Below are 16234 nucleotides of genomic sequence, written 5' to 3'. Positions count from 1 at the left end.
CCTATTTATATGAAGCCTTGATTTGTCGGAGTGAGAACACACTGTATTTCAGAGCTACACAAGTAGCAGTGATCCAGCTAGTTTCTGAGCGGAAGACAATCCAAAGACTGAGGCCGTAATATTGCTATAACACTGTGGTTAGACATATGTGGAATACATCCTTCCTCTTTGACAAATAAAGTTTTCACTCTCTAAACCTGTGATGTTCCAAAAAAAGCATGTAGATGACATCTCTTAATAGCTGACATTAAACAAGGCCATTCTGCCTCTGAGAATGCCAATTAATGCAGCTCAAATACAGTTTTATTTGTAATATGATTCATTTAAAAAAAAATCTTTCAGGAACAAAACAATGCCGTGGAGGTGGCTGATCCTCCTCCCCCTACTGTGGGAGGAGTGAGGTTTCAAAATCATATGGCACAGTTTTAGCTGACTGTCTCTTGTCATGACTGCTCTGCTCTTCTTTTTATTGGTAAAACAAAAATGTTAAGCAACCGTTGCCTGTTCTTTGTCATGATTTTCATCTTCTTTCTGTCTTCCTGCCCTGTGAACTCTATGGACTGACTTCTTTAAAGCAATAGCTTCCCGTTACTTTCATGTACTTGTTCAAATTGATCCTAATAGTTTTGAGGCTGAGATTTCATGGCACATTCAACAGAATCCAAACATTTTGTGTGTCATTCCAGCAGGAGCAATGAACTGTGTGCTTAACCAGATACCAAGGACTCTAGCTAAAAGCTTCCATTACCTTGACAACTCTGGAATTATTGCTCAGAAAGCTTTACATATACTTGAACCATAGGCATCACTGCAGGCAGCACACAAGACCTCAGTAGCACAGACCAGTAAGTGGATCCTTGAACCCAGGCTGTATGGTATAATGATATTCCATCAGGCTTTTACATCCCTCCCCTCTCCCCACTTACATCATATTTGATTTCTTACATTACAGCCCAGTCAACTGATCATCTACCACCAGACTGTAATAGTTCTTCACAACATCATAAAATCATTGTGCTGAATAACTTAATACTACAGTATGAATATTTAGGGGTCTTAGGTGTGAAAATGTTTTCTTTCTTATTTTAGGGGTACGTTAGTAATTGCTGCACACTGGACAGTAGTAAACAAACATAGGAGGACTGGAAAATTTAGGGAGTTTGTCCATTGTGAGATTTTATTGCTTAACCCTTTTTAACTTCATAACATTTGCACAAGCTGTTTTGCAATTGGAATGAATAAAGAGAACAACTAGAGATTATAATTTGTAATTGCATTTTGTGTTTTTATTTCTGTGGAAATGCTTTACATCTTGTTTGTAATCTGCTTTGAAATAAATATAAAGAGTTCAAATATACTCACTGACTGTTATTTCAGGATCTCTGTTTAGAGCGTAATATGTTTAGAGCATGTTAGTCTATTTACCTGAAGATGTAGAATTGTGTTTATTGCTTAGAGCATACTGCTTTTTTTAATACCTCTTACCTTAAAAAATAAACAATGAATTGCAAAAGAACGGTGTGGGGCCCACACCTCTTTTGTTGAGCAGGGGGGTGGACTAGATGACCTCCTGAGGTCTCTTCCAACCCTAATATTCTATGATTTACAGCCACACTTTCTGAGATTGGTGCTTCAACTACCCCTGCAAAATTTGCAAGACCTCCCTTAGCAGAATGAGTAATTGCACAACTAAGCATCTGATCTACATGCTATTACCTAACCTGCATGCACAGTTGCAGATTTTGCAGTGCAATAAGTATATGTGCACATTTATAGCACAGTTTAGCTGCTAGCCTTTGAAAATTACTTCTGAGTTTAAAGAGGCATGTACTGTTCCTATAAAAGGACACAGAGCATATAACCATGTGAAAGGTCTATGTAGAGGAACAAGAAAATATGACTTAGTTTGAATATGGGAATTTCCCATACTTCTATCTACAAGACAGGTGAATATCATAAGGCAAGTGATTGTGTGAATGTGACATAACAGTAATTCTAAATCATCTTATACATATCGTGTATGTGTGTGTATATGCACACCACAGATCATGAAAAGAATGTTTAACATGATTATTAGCAGTTGTGAAAATGGAATGTTTTCACACATGCACATTCATAGATTCCAGGGCCAGAAGGCCTGGTCATATAGTCTGACCTCCTGTATAACACAGACCAGAGAACTTCCCCAAAGTAATTCCTAGAGCATGTCTTTTAGAAAAATATTTGATCTTGATTAAAAATTGCCAGTGATGAAGAATCCATCACAACCCTTGGTAAATTGTTCCAATGGTGAATAATCCTCACTGTTAACAATGTACATCTTATTTCTAGTCTGAATATGTGTAGCTTCAATTTCCAGTCATTGAATCATGTTATTCCTCTATTCTGCTAAATAGAAGAGCAAATTATATTTGTTCCCCATGTAGGTACTTATAGACTGTAATCAAATAATCTCTTAACTGTCTCTTTGGCAAACTAAATAGATTTAGTTCTTTGAGTCTACCACTATAAGGCAGGTTTTCTAATCTTTTAATCATTCTCATAGCTCTTCTCTGAACCCTCTCCAATTTATCAACAACCATCTTGAAATGTGGGCACGGTATGTGGCAACGAAGAACACCCCTACTTTAAGAAAATGGGCTCAGAGGTTGAGTGATTTAGCCCAAGATCATGCATAGCAAGTTGGTATCAGCTTGAATTACAACTCGGGTTGCCTGATTCCCAATCCAATGCTTAATCTTTCTGAGCCCCCATATTCAAAAATGCAAATAGAGAATAATAAGCACATGCCTTTGAATATAACCCTCTATTGTTTGCTGATTTTTGCCTATAGTAAATATTAATGCCTTCATTTCACAGAGAGGAATTAGAAGAAAGTGACAGATTTTCCAAAGTGCATTCTTGCACATAACTGATTTGAGTGCACACCACTCCCATTGCTTGAAAAACTGGCCCACAGATGTTAAATGACTTGTGTAGTTGGCATGGAGTGGTCAAGCTGAATAGTTGTGGAAATCAAGGGATTTGGGTTCTAAACCTGGCTTGCTGCCTGACCTTGGACAAATCATTTAACATATATATGCTTTAGTTCTCACCTCCTGTAAAAGTGGGAACTATATTTACTGCACAGGGATTCTTTCCATTTGTCTGTCTACATCCACCTACTGTCTCTAGTCTTAAACTTCGATTATAAACTCTTTAGGGAAGGGACTGTTTTTTTGTTCTGTTTGTACAGTGCACAGCACCGTGGGGTGCTTGTCTGTGACTGGTAAAGCAAAACAATTACAAAATAATATTAGGGATGCTGTTCGGCCTGACTAATATTTACTAGTTATGTACAAAGATTGGGGGGTGGTAAATAATGAAGGAGACAGTCCACTGCTACAGAAAGATTTAGATCATTTGGTAAGCTGGGAGCAAGGTAACCAGGTGAATTTCCATATGGCCAAATGTAAGGTCAGACACCTAGGAACACAGAGCACAGGCCGTACTTACAGGATGGGGGCTTTATTCTGTGAAGCCATGACTCTGAAAAGGACGTTGGGTCATGGTAGATAATCATCTGAATGAGTTCCCAGTAAGATGCCATGGCCAAAAGAGTTAATGCAGTCCTGGTATGTATAGGCAAGGGAATATTGAGTAGGAATGAGAAGGTCAAATTTCCTCTGTATTTAGCATTGGTATAACCGCTAGCGGAATACAGAGTCCAGCTCTGGTGTTCATGCTTCAAGAAGGATGTTGAAAAATTGGAGAGGACTCAGAGAAGAGCTACGAGATTGATTAGAAAACATGCCTTATAGTGATAGACTCAAGTAACTTAATCTTTTTAGTTTGTGAAAGAGAAGGTTAATGGTGATTTGATCTCAGTACACAAGAACCTACATGGGGAACATAAATTTGATAATAGAGGACCACCCAGCTTCATCGATGAGGAATGATTGTCTTCCCCTAACTCAATAATTGGCTACTCCAGAGATGCTCTTACATCCAAGTTCAAGTTACCATCAAGAGGGCTATGACTCTATTTAGCATACTAGGACTTCAGCTCAATGCCAACAAGCATTCTCTATTACCTGTTCAGTGAATAGAGTTCATAGGAGCTATCCTGGATGCTACAACTTCGAGAGCTTATGTAGCAGAGAACAGGCTTCTTACTCTGACAAATTTGGTTACATAAGTCCAAATGAGCCAGTTACACCTCCACTCTTTCCGAGCCTGGTTCAGAACCGTTTATGCTCCCAGGAGGCAGTTTAAGCAAGCTACTTTCCATTCCTCACCACATGCTAGTTTTCTTCAACTGATAGAAGAATCTAGGCAAGGTCTGCTCAGAGGTCCCCTTCATCAATCCATCCATCTCCCTCCCACCATCACCACAGTTTCAGACACATTCCCTTCTAGGATGGGTAGCTCATCTTCAGGAGCATGCTATTAAGGGTAAGTGGACCATCCAGGAATCTGTTTTCCATATCAATCTTCTAGAACTTAAGGCCATCAGGTGTGCCTACCAATATGTCCTTCCTATGATCAAGAGACAATCAATCTGAGCAATGGCAGACAACAGCGCAAATATGTACTATGTAAATCATCAGGGAGGAGTGAGATCACCTTCTTTTCATGTAGAAGCAATAAAATTATGGAAGTGGGGTATAACCGAGAACATCTGCATCTCAGCTATTTATCTACCTGGTCTCCAAAACACCATATTCAATGGTCCCAGCCAACACTTCTCATGTGATTATGGATGGGAACTCAGCAACTCCAAATGGCTAGTTCTCACCTGGTGTTTCCCAGAAGTAGATCTTTTCACCACTGCTACCAACAGGAAGTGCACAAAGGCTGTCCTCCCAAAGATTTTTCAAATGGGTTTCTGGCTTTATTCTGTCCTGTTATGAAACTGCTAACAGCCCATGCCCTCCTAGGTTTATAGCTGATTCTACCAGATCTCAGTCCACCTCTGTTGCCCTACTAAAAGATGTTCCTATTGCAGAAATTTGCAAAGCTGCCACATGGGCCTCCATCCACACATTCTCAAAGAACTATACTTTGGCACATGGATCCTGAGCAAATTTTGGGTCTCCTATTCTTCAATCAGTTATCCTACTCCAAAGTGCCCACCTTCTCTGAGGAGTACTGCTTGGGAGTCACCTGAAATGGAGCACTCATAGTGACAGTACATGAAGAACGAATGGTTACTTACCTTGTACGCTAACTGAAGTTCTTTGAGATGTTTGTCCCTCTGGGAGCTCTATTACTCACCCTCCTTCCCCTCTGCTTTGGCATTTCTTTGCATTAGAGAAGGAACTAAGAATGGTTAATCTGTCACAGCCCTATATACCCTTGGTATGGGGCATGAGGATAGCTAAGATGCATGGGCGGACCAAATGGGCACTACTGCCAAAAATCTCCACTCATGCATGGGTTGTGTGTATACCTGGAGAACCCATAGGGACAAACATCTCAAAGAACTCCAGTTACTGCAGAAGGTAAATAACCTCACTTTTGGCAATTGTAGCCTCTTTTCCTAATAATACAGTCTTAAACCTAGGAGTGTTTCTTCTTCTTCTTCTTCTTCTTCTTTACACTGTAAAAATATACATATACAATATCATATGTTTGTGGTTTGGCATATTTCCCAGTACTTAGTTGGCACTTACATGGAATGTATTTTATTTGAGTAATGGATTATCAGAGGTGTAACTGACAGTTCTGTACAGGTTTTATGGTAATATATCTGTTGAAAATTAATTTGAAAATGTTTCAATTTCCATTAGGTAAATAAAACTTCTGGATCTAGATGAATTGTTCTTTAAATGTTCTTTAGTGCTTTAAACATCATAGTTTAAGTTCTTTTTAAAATAGATTTAAAAGTCTGGCGTGTTCATTCTCAAACACAATATCTTTCCCTTGCTGCAAGCATATAAAGCGAGGAATAAAAATGGACAAATAGGGAGGAACAAGAAATGAAGGTAACATTAAAAGAAGAGCTAGTTGGGGGATCCTTCATTTTTCCTTCCACCTTCTCTTTTTCACCTTAACCTTTCCCGCCCTCATCTTCCTACCTTTTCACTTTCTCTCCTTTCCTTCTTCTTTCCCTCCAAAGATTTCCTGTTTCCTTCCCCATCTTCTTCAGCTTCCTTCTTTTTCTTTCTTCCTTTTCTTCACTTTCCTTTTTGTCATCCTTTCCCCCTTACCTTTCTGTCACTCTCCTATCCTGTCCCTTCTCTTCCTCCCCCACCTCAGCTTTTTAAAATCTTCACTCCTTTCTCTGCTGTTTCCAAGATTTTTTTTTTAAAAAGTCTTCTCTGACCTGCTGTGTGATCTTGCAAAAGTCACCCCACCTCTCTGTGCCTATGTTTGCCCCTCTTTGTCTGTCGTGTCTATTTAGATTATAATTTATTTCAGGACAAGGATTGCCTCTTACTGTGTGTGTGTGTGAACAAAGCCTCATGCAATGGGGCTCTGACCTCAGTTGGGGCTCCTAGGTGCTGCAGTGAAACAAGTAATTATAAATATCGCCTGGTTATTTTGATGTGCCCAGCCTTTAGGCCCAACTCCAGAGTTACCCATCCTCAAAAACCTAGATTCACTCGAAGGAAATGAATTAAACTGTCTCCAGTAAATAGAGGCCACTGTCTCAATGTAGTCTACATTAGTATACTTTCCCAAGCTGTCAAGTCAAATTTCAAAGCTATAAATACTATTTTGCCACTTAATTCCTTATCTACCTGCATTCTTGACAAGTACATAAATTCAACAACACTGGCCTTTGTTGCTTAATGATCTCCTGGGTCTATAGTTAATGTGAGTAACATTCTAATTAATTGAACAGACTTAATTCAAGAACTAAAGTCAATTAAGAGAGGAAAATAAAATAAATGTGATAGTCCAAATATAATAAAAATCAATCCGCTCATTATATATGCTTTTATGGCAACTTTATCACTGGTCTTTGACTTTAGTTGCCCTATACCCTTTGGTCTTATTAAAATCTAAACAGAAAAGCTCAGTCATCTTTGAGCGGGAATGGGACTTTATTTGAATTTCCTTTGGGGTTTGATAGCTAAATATTTTAGTACCACATCCTTTGACTATAACCAACATCCTATGAAGGGTTCTTGCACAATTCATTTACTTAAATCAATAGTACTGACTATGGAATGTATACTGTACAAAATGATCCAAATTTAGTTCTCAGCTTCTCTGGTGTAAATCTGCAGTAACTTCATTGATCTCAATAGCAATACTCAAAATTTGCATCAGTGTAATAAGGCTTAGAGAAGAAACTATTGTAGTGAATTTAATAAAATATAGTTTTATATAAACTTAATCATATTTTGTATAAGATTTGGAATCTCAAAAGTTTATTATTTCAGGCTTTGCCTTGATCTTTTTTTTCACATTTCCATGGAAGGGTATCAGCAAATCACTCTATCCGTCAAAGTTGTTTATATTGCACAGTTTAAACCACTGCTGATTTGATGGAATGACAAAAGAACTTTTTCTTTTAATCCCTTTTTTACTGAATTCTGCCAGTCCAGTTTTTATTCTGGCACAACACAGATATGTAACTTTACCATTGTGCTTTAAAGTATTGGGGTCCAATAAGCTAGGAGTAACTCCATTGACCTTAAGTGGAGCTACACTAGTTTTAAAATCAGCATCAGGCTCTCGGTATCCCAGCTTGGGTTTAAGTGGCTGCACTGAAATATTAATTTTCATTGCCTTTAAATGTTTAGGAGCAATGGCTTTATGGTCTGTGTTATAAGATAATGTCCTTGATTTGAGGCAGAATGCTAATGATGTCAAAGGGAGTTCTGCATGCCAGGTAAGGGCAATTTATGAGCTGCAGACCTGGTCTTTGCTTAAAAGTTTTGCCAGCATACGTATGTTGGTTAGGAGTGTGGAAAAAAAATCACACTACTAACCAACATAACTATGCCAGCAAAAGTCTTAGAGTGAACCAGCAAAGTGTCCTTTCGACTGTATTGTTTATTTTGTTCGGGGAACTGATATAAGAGCTACATTGGGAAAGAACTCTTCTGCAGCTAAAAGTTGTGTCTTCACGAAGGGAGTTTTCCAGTATAGGTTTATTGAAATATCTCTACCAGTAAACCCTTTCTAATGTATACAGGTCCTAAGTGTAGGATATAATTATCATTACAGAAAGATTTAGAGTCTTGATGTTGCGTTGATGTTTGCAAAAACTATATTCTACCATTGCTTAAAAAAGAAGAAACACAGTTCTTACAGGGTATTGTTTCTGAAGTGATTCACTGCTGTCCTTCTACTGTGGTTCACTGATGAGTATTGCTGTGGGAAATGACAAAACTAATTTCAGCAGACAATTGCGGTAGTTGCTGAAGCTAGAGTGAAACAAGACAAGGACATTTTTAATTCTTTTGCTAAAATGCTTGCATTTCTCATTTCTGTGGAGGTGAAAGAATGTTCACATTTTATTATGGAAAAATAATTTAACCGATGATTTTAATTAATTTCAGAGTTTTATTTAATTAACTTTTCACATATCATTGTGAACCAGCTGTATTGCATCATGCTAGCGCAGAGCCATACCTATTTATCTGACTCAGGGCAGCAGTTCTGTTGATTTCAATAGGACTGTGACATTCTGTACTTTGGGGGAACATCCTCTAACCCCCCATATTCCTTATTTATATATGATTGTGATCTTACCTTACAAGGCATGCTTTATATGTATCAGGGGAAAGGTTGTGATCTGCTGAAAGTCATTTCTCTATCCATATATATATATATATATATATAAAGTAACCAACACCTGGGCAGGGTATCAATCAACCCATCAACAACCATTGTCCAGCAAGGGAGCTACAATTCAGTGACTCACTTGCATGAGGCCACACCAGGGGAATTGCTCAACCTTGCCTGGAGACTCAGCAATGCTCACCCAGACATGCCTGGACTTGTGCTCCCCAAGCACATAGGACTGAGGTTATAAAACAGATGCAGTGGCCATGTGTGGGGCCTTTCTCCTGCCCTCACTTTATGCTGCAAGCAACAAAGACACTGAGAAGACTGAAGACTCCAATAGAGGAGACTGGCCCAGATTTAAGAGAAAATCTGTATATTAAGGACAGCAATATCCAGTCGGGTGAAAAAAACTGCTTAATCTAGTTGCTGCCCAGTCTAATAGGGTTAAGAGTTTAGACTGCGTACTTATATTTTAATTCTTTTGGTAACTTTTTGCCTATCACTTAATATGACCTAAAACCTTTTATAGTCAATACATTTGTTTAACTGTTTATCTTTGCCAGTGAGTTTTTATGAAGTGTGTGGCAAATCTGCTCAGGTTTTGCAAAGGCTGGTGTATCCATTTTCTATTGATGAAGTGGTGAACCAATTAATAAATTTGCACTACTCATCATGAGCAGTGCAAGACAGTATATTCCTGGAAGCCGGGGGGAATTTGGGTCTGATGCCTTTCTCTGTGCGATTCATGAGTGGCTCTGGGAGCATTCCTGCAATATAGCTGGGTGTAGGGCGCCACATGCGGTTGTGCTGAGTGATCGCAGTGCCTGGAGGGGTTTGCTGCTGGTCACTAGTAAGGCATTGTGAGAGACAGCCCAGACTAGAGAGACTTCAGGGGGCACTGCAGTCTCACAGTCCCAGGCTGCACCCAGGGGATCCCATCACAAGGATTATTGTGTGAATCAGGTGAGCAGGGTTTTGTCCTTTAGGGGTCGAATTCTGTACTCACGTACATCTGGGCAACCTCATGGAAGTTATTGGGGTTTTCTGGGTGTAAAGGAGGCCAGTATTAGGTCCCACATCTATTTATCCTGTAACCAGGATCACTTGCAGATTGAAATGTGATGGACCAAACTCATTGTTCTAATACAAAAGCCATAAATCCTCTGTCTAGAATATCTGCGGAAGCATTGAGTGAGTACAGGCCTTCTGAACATCATCTCTCCTTTCCTTTCTACTCCAATCAAAAAAGCCACAAAGTCAAAGTGCTTTAAGAGACAAACTTTAATCTGTGTCCTATTGCTGTTCTGCAGTGGGCATTAGCACATGTAACACTTCCTGTTACAGCTGAACGGGAAGTGCTGTATGCAGTAGAAAGACCCTATTGCACTACATCCTTTATAGTGGCTGAGAGGCAGACAAGGAGCAGTAAATGGCAGGACCCAAAGCATTTGTAAATAAAGATATCCCCCACCCCATGATCTTTGCTTCCTGTGAAGCTAAATGTTATACCAGACTGAGTGCCTGCTGTCCCCCCTACACTGGTGTGTTCTTACATGTAACTTCTGAAGAATGAATATAGAGATCCAGGAGTGTTGTCTCATCATTGCTCTCAGGTAAGGGGCATATTTAATTACAAATTATAAATTAAAATAGGTTGTCATTGCCAAGCAGTGAAATTCTCCATTAACAATCCCCTGAGGCCTACATATCCATATCTAGTACATAGCTCTCATTTATAGTTGCCCAGCTAAACACATGTGAGCAAACGAGTTTCTAACAATTACATTCTGTGTTAATTAGGTTTTTTTTATCTGAAGGATTAACTGACTTCTACTCTACCAAATTAGTTCAGAAATCCTCTCTTGTGCTCTGCTACCGGCTGTCACTGAGCCCAGAATAATTTCCCAGTGTGACGCTGATGATGATTACTTTCTCCAATAGGCCACAGGTCTTCCCTTATCTGAGAATGTATCAGCTGCTTAATTGCGCACCATGGATTCAAGTATAAAAGACAGAACTAAAGTCTTTGATATTTGGAGAGGGTGTGTGTGTTTGTTTTTGTTTTCCAGACACAGACAAATACGGTGGCTCTATATATGGTGACTAATAGCAAGCAAACCACAAAGTCTCAGATCTGGTGACGCATTGTGGAGCAGTAGTGACTTTTGTCCCTACTTTTTGAATAAGGCTAAAAAAGTTTAAAAGCATATTGTAAATGTACATAAACCAGATTTCATCACATCTGTGTAGCCTTACTTTAGACCTCGAACTAGTCAGCATCTATCCTATATCTAATACTCCCATCACATTACTATACATAGAGCAGCTGTATTGTATCAGGGGCCTAAGGAATTTATTTTATTTTACCTACCTGTCTCCATATAGAGAGCTGTAGGTCTGATTCTGCCACCCTTAGATGGAGTAACACCTCATTACTCTTCTTATTCGAGGGGCTATTCTGAGTAAGATACAGTGTTGAAGACTGTATTGGAACTGCAAGCTGTCACTTAAGTAAGAAGGGAAACTGGTCCTGCTTGCAGGGTAGGGGTTTCTGAATCAAAGCATGCAAGCACAGTAAGTTTGCAGACAGACTACAGTAAGATGAGGGGAGTTGCACCTGCCTGTTTTAGAGAGCAGCTGGCTCTGTTTCTCACTGTTTTGGGGTTCTTGTGTATTATCATTTTGAATTCTAAAAAATAAAGTAGTGTTTCATTGCAACCTTCCAGAAAGAGAGTTTGTTTTTATCTCATTTCTCTGTGTGTATGCTGTGAACATAACAAGTGTGAGTAAGGGAGGCAGAATTGGGCATTAGGTATTCAGGAAGTGATGTTTGCAGTGTTGTGTAGACATGTTGGTCCCAGTATATTAGAGAGAAAAGGTAGATGAGGTAATATTTTTTTATTGGACCATTTTCTGTTGGTGAGAGAGACAAGCTTTCGAGTTTACACAGAGCTCTGCTTCTCTTTCTTCATACCTGAAGAAGAGCTCAGTGAAAGCTTGAAAGCCTCTGTCTCCCACCAACAGAAGTGGGTCCAGTAGAAGATTTACCTCATCTACCTTTTCTCTCTAATATACTGGGACCAACATGTCTACCCCCTTATCTCTCTTGCAAATGATGTTTGCACTTAGGTCATGATTGTGTTCAAACAACTTTCAGAGTAGTCCTGTTAATACTGGACTTGTTTGTTTTAGCAGCCAGTAAATCTTGGATTATTCTCCTTACATTGTGACAAATGAGGACAGCCATGTGTAAAGGTAATTTTATTTTGATTGTTCCCTTTTAGGTCTACTCTTTTTTCATTTGTGTCTGGCTTATAAACATCTTGAGAACCCATTGGTGTAAGTGGCATGCGTCAATAAGAACAGGGTAAACCTATAGTTGTTTCTTACAAGATAGCGATCATCAGCAATTTTGCTTCACGGGACAACAGAACTTAAACATAAACACTTCTCTCATAAAAGTTTGTAGATGACACAAAGATTGGGAGAGTGGGAAATAATGATGAGAACAGCTAATACAGAACAATCTAAATTACTTGGTAAACTGGGCAAAAGAAAACATGTATTTTAATATGGGCAAAAATAAAAGTATACATATAGGAACAAAAATGTACACCATACTTACAGGATGAGGAACTCTACCTTGGGAAGCAGGGACTCAGAAAAAGATTTGGGGGATCACAGTGAATAATCAGCTGAACATGGACTCCCAGTGCAATGGTGTGGCCAAAAGGGCTAATGCATTCCTCAAGAAGGAGTAGAGAGGACATTTTACCTCTGTATTTGGCACTGGTGTGATAGCTGCTGGAATCAATATCTAGTTCTGGTGTTCACAATTCAAGAAAGACTGATAAATAGGAGAGGGTTCAGAGAAGAATAATTAAAGGATTGGGAATTTTGCCTTACGGTGATAGACTCAAGGAACTCAATCTATTTAGTTTAACAAAGAGAAGGTTAAGGAGTGACTTTTCACAGTCTATAAGTATCTTCACGGGGCACAAATATTTGATAGTGGGCTCTTCATTTTGGAGAGAAAGGTATAACAAGATCCAATGGCTGGAAATTGAAGTTAGACACATTCAAATGGGATATAAAGTGTAAATTTGTAACAGTGAGTAATTGACCATTGGAATAACTCACCAGGGGTTGTGGTGGATTCTCCATTATTGGCAATTTTAAAATCAAGATTGGATTTATGTTCTAAAATATATGCTTCAGTTCAAACAGGAATTGTTTCAGGGAAGTTCTATGGCCTGTGTTAGGCAGGATGTCAGATTAGATGATCACAGTGGTCCCTCTGGCCTTGGAATCTTTGAATCTCTGAACTTTGCTAATCCCAAGGTTTTGGTAGACATAGTTTAATGGGTGCCTCCGTAAAAGAAACACCAACACATCAGTTGACTGTGTTAACTACTCTGTGAATAAAGCTTGTCAGAGGGATAGATCCTGTGGGTTCATTATAGCTGCATTTCAGGTACAGAATTTATGTTGCACTGCCATTTCATTTGGTGTGGATATTGCTTAACCACTGATCCACTTTCCATATCTTCCCCACCTTTAATCAACAAAACAACAAGAACCTTGTGGGATGTCTCTTACTAGGGATTGAAAATCAATTTTCCTGCCTAGGAAGTTTTGCTTGTTCTACAAATGCCCTGAAGTATTTGTCTCCAGAAGGTCAGCATATTTCAGTAGGAAAAGCACTTGCTTTCCCCCCAAAAGATCCTTTTTAAAAGAGCTGTAAAACATACAAAATACATATTTCCCCAAGTTCCCCTGAGCTATCCTGCCCTGGTTCCACTCTGCTCCTGTCAGCACACTGTGTTGTAAGTGGTCAGGCTTAGTGGTCAGAGTCCAAATGCCAGAGCCAAGGGCTGAGACAGAGCTGCAGTCAGAAGTCAGAGCCAAGGGTCAGAACCGGATTCCAGGAGTCAAGGAAGGCAGAAGCAGGTCTGGTTCTGAGGCAGGAGCAAGGGTGGAACAGGATGGGAACAAGACTGGGTACAGGGTACGATCTGGGGTGGAGCGGTGGAGGAGTAAAGCAGAAGCAGGACTTGGATGGATGAGCACAGGAAGTCAGAGAGTCCATGAGCATGTGTGTTGAACAGCCAATGAGCTACTGCTGCTGCTGAGCATCAGAACTGGCCGGCTGGTTTCCTCAGCCAATCAGGCAGCCCAGCTGGGTCTTTAGGGCATCAGATGTACTGAGCAGGCATAGCTGAGGGCCTTATTCCTAACAGCTCCTTTCTCTCACATAGAGGTCAGTATAACAAAGGAAGGACTTTCCCATGTCCATTGTTTTTCCTTATGAGTATACATTATAGTAGTAATAAACACAAACACAATAGAAAGCTGATTCAATGTTTAGGGCAGGCTAGTCGCAAAAAGAGCACAAGAGTTTTGCATAAAATAGCACTTCTATAATAGTACTTGAGTCTTCTTCAAAGGCATAATTCATGTTGATGTAGTTATAATTTCTCTCACTTTTCAAAAAGTTTGGATTCATAGTTTTGGGGGGAGCTAGGCAAAAGTGCCAGGACCATTGCAGCTGATGAAGTGCTAGAGGCATTCATAGTAGGGATTGTTGTATTAAATTTAATCACAGGTCTGTTAAAGAAACTTAACTATAAATACAGTTACAGATATCCACACAGTTTGAATTTCAGCATTGTCTTCTTTGTTTACCAGACACCACACCCTGTCTGAAATATATAACTAGTGGGTGAATAATAACACGCACACACACAAATCATTGCAGAGGTAAATTCTCGGAAAACTGAAGGAACACTCCCCCTGAAAGATTGTGCGAAATCTCATTCATGTTAACCACGTTTAAAATCCAAATGTATTGTGACCGTATGAAGCAGATAACCATGCCAAAAGTTTTCACCTCAGGTATCTTCAATAATGTAATTATATTTTGCTTTGTACAGATAATTAATGTTGTTTCAGGCCAAATCTTTCCTCTTTTCACTCAGAAGTTCCTAGTACACTACATTCCTTGGTGTATGTGTGTCCATATGTTTTTATTTTTTGTTAAGATTAATGAAAGTACCTTTCCATTGTGCCAACAATGCGGGTCTGATTGAAACTGGAGCTTTCTGAGAGTCTGGAAAAGTGGTAAGTGTTCATTACTGTCTACTGGAAGGGTAAAGAACCTGACAAACAGTGTTAAGAAACAAAGAAAGGAGAGCTGAAAAGAAGTGTGATAGGGCAGAGAGACCCCACACTGGCAATGAGATGGTTAACAGGAGATCGACTGCAGGCAAGCCATGGATAAAAGGGCAAGCCATGGATAAAAGGGCAGGGTCCTACCAAAGGTTCTTTGGGCAGCCCCGTTTTGAGTTGTGATTTCTTGTTCCTCATTTCTTTTGGACTTTAACATTCCAGAAGGGCTATGACTGAAGTGTGCCTTGCTTGGAGGGCTAAAGCGCCACTACATTGGACCTCACAAGTGACAGTGACCTATCAGCAGAGAACAGGAGCTAGGTGAATCATGCCCTGACTGGCCATGAAGGGGTACCATAGAGGCACACCCAGTCACAGAAAGCCACCTTTCAGTTGACGAAATGGAATGGAAAATTTCAGTTGACTAATTCCTTCTAATACACAGGGTTGTTGTAGCCATGTCAGTCCCAGGATATTAGAGAGACAAGATGGGTGAGATAATTCTTTTATTGGACCAAATTCTGCTGCTGAGAGAGAGACAAGCTTCTGAGCTACGCAGCACTCTTCCTCGGGTCTCTCACCAGCAGAAGTTGGTCTAATAGAAGATATTACCTCACCTACCTTTCATTATTTCTAAGACACTTTTATATTAAAACAATACATATGGTATGTTCTTCTTCAGTGTTCACAAGTCCTGCAGTGACAACGTAGAGCATGCAGCATTCTCATCCTTGGCGTGCATATCTAACTTTTCTATCTGGTTATTACAAACAAAAACTCTGACAATTTAAAGGGTACAGTTTACAGTGTAGCTCTCATGAATGTGCACACAAGAGAGCTTTCACTTTTATTTATTGCCCAATGATACTAAGTACACAGAGTACATTATCTGTGTACCTTCCTTCTATGTACAAAGCACATCACTACTAAAGTCATTTTATTCATGTAGTTCTATGAAATTTTTAATTCCATCACAGAATCTAGGCACCATATCGTGCACTAAATAAATAAAAATGTTCAGGTTAAAGGACCTTTGTGTTTGTGGTTTTAAGCACTTTATTTTATCACAGTTGTCACTGTAGTAGCTGATTTAAAAGCTATTTAGGTGCCTAAGGATGCAAACTGGGGCCTACTGGGATTTACAAAAGTGTTTAAGCAGATTAGGGTCCGAACGCCCATTGAAATCAGTAGGACTGCTGATGGCCGCACGCACTCTAGCTGACTTGGATAACCAGGAACTGGAATGTGGTGCATGGACTGGCCCATTAGTCACATTCAATTCCTAGTATATTCCTATGCCATTATGCTGCTTTACAGTTTGTGCTAACTAAAGGGGCCC

The sequence above is a fragment of the Mauremys mutica genome, chromosome 3, assembly GCF_020497125.1.
Source record: "Mauremys mutica isolate MM-2020 ecotype Southern chromosome 3, ASM2049712v1, whole genome shotgun sequence".
NCBI lineage: Eukaryota > Metazoa > Chordata > Testudines > Geoemydidae > Mauremys > Mauremys mutica.
The sequence above is the reverse complement of the archived record's forward strand: the minus strand, read 5'-3'. Positions refer to the sequence as shown.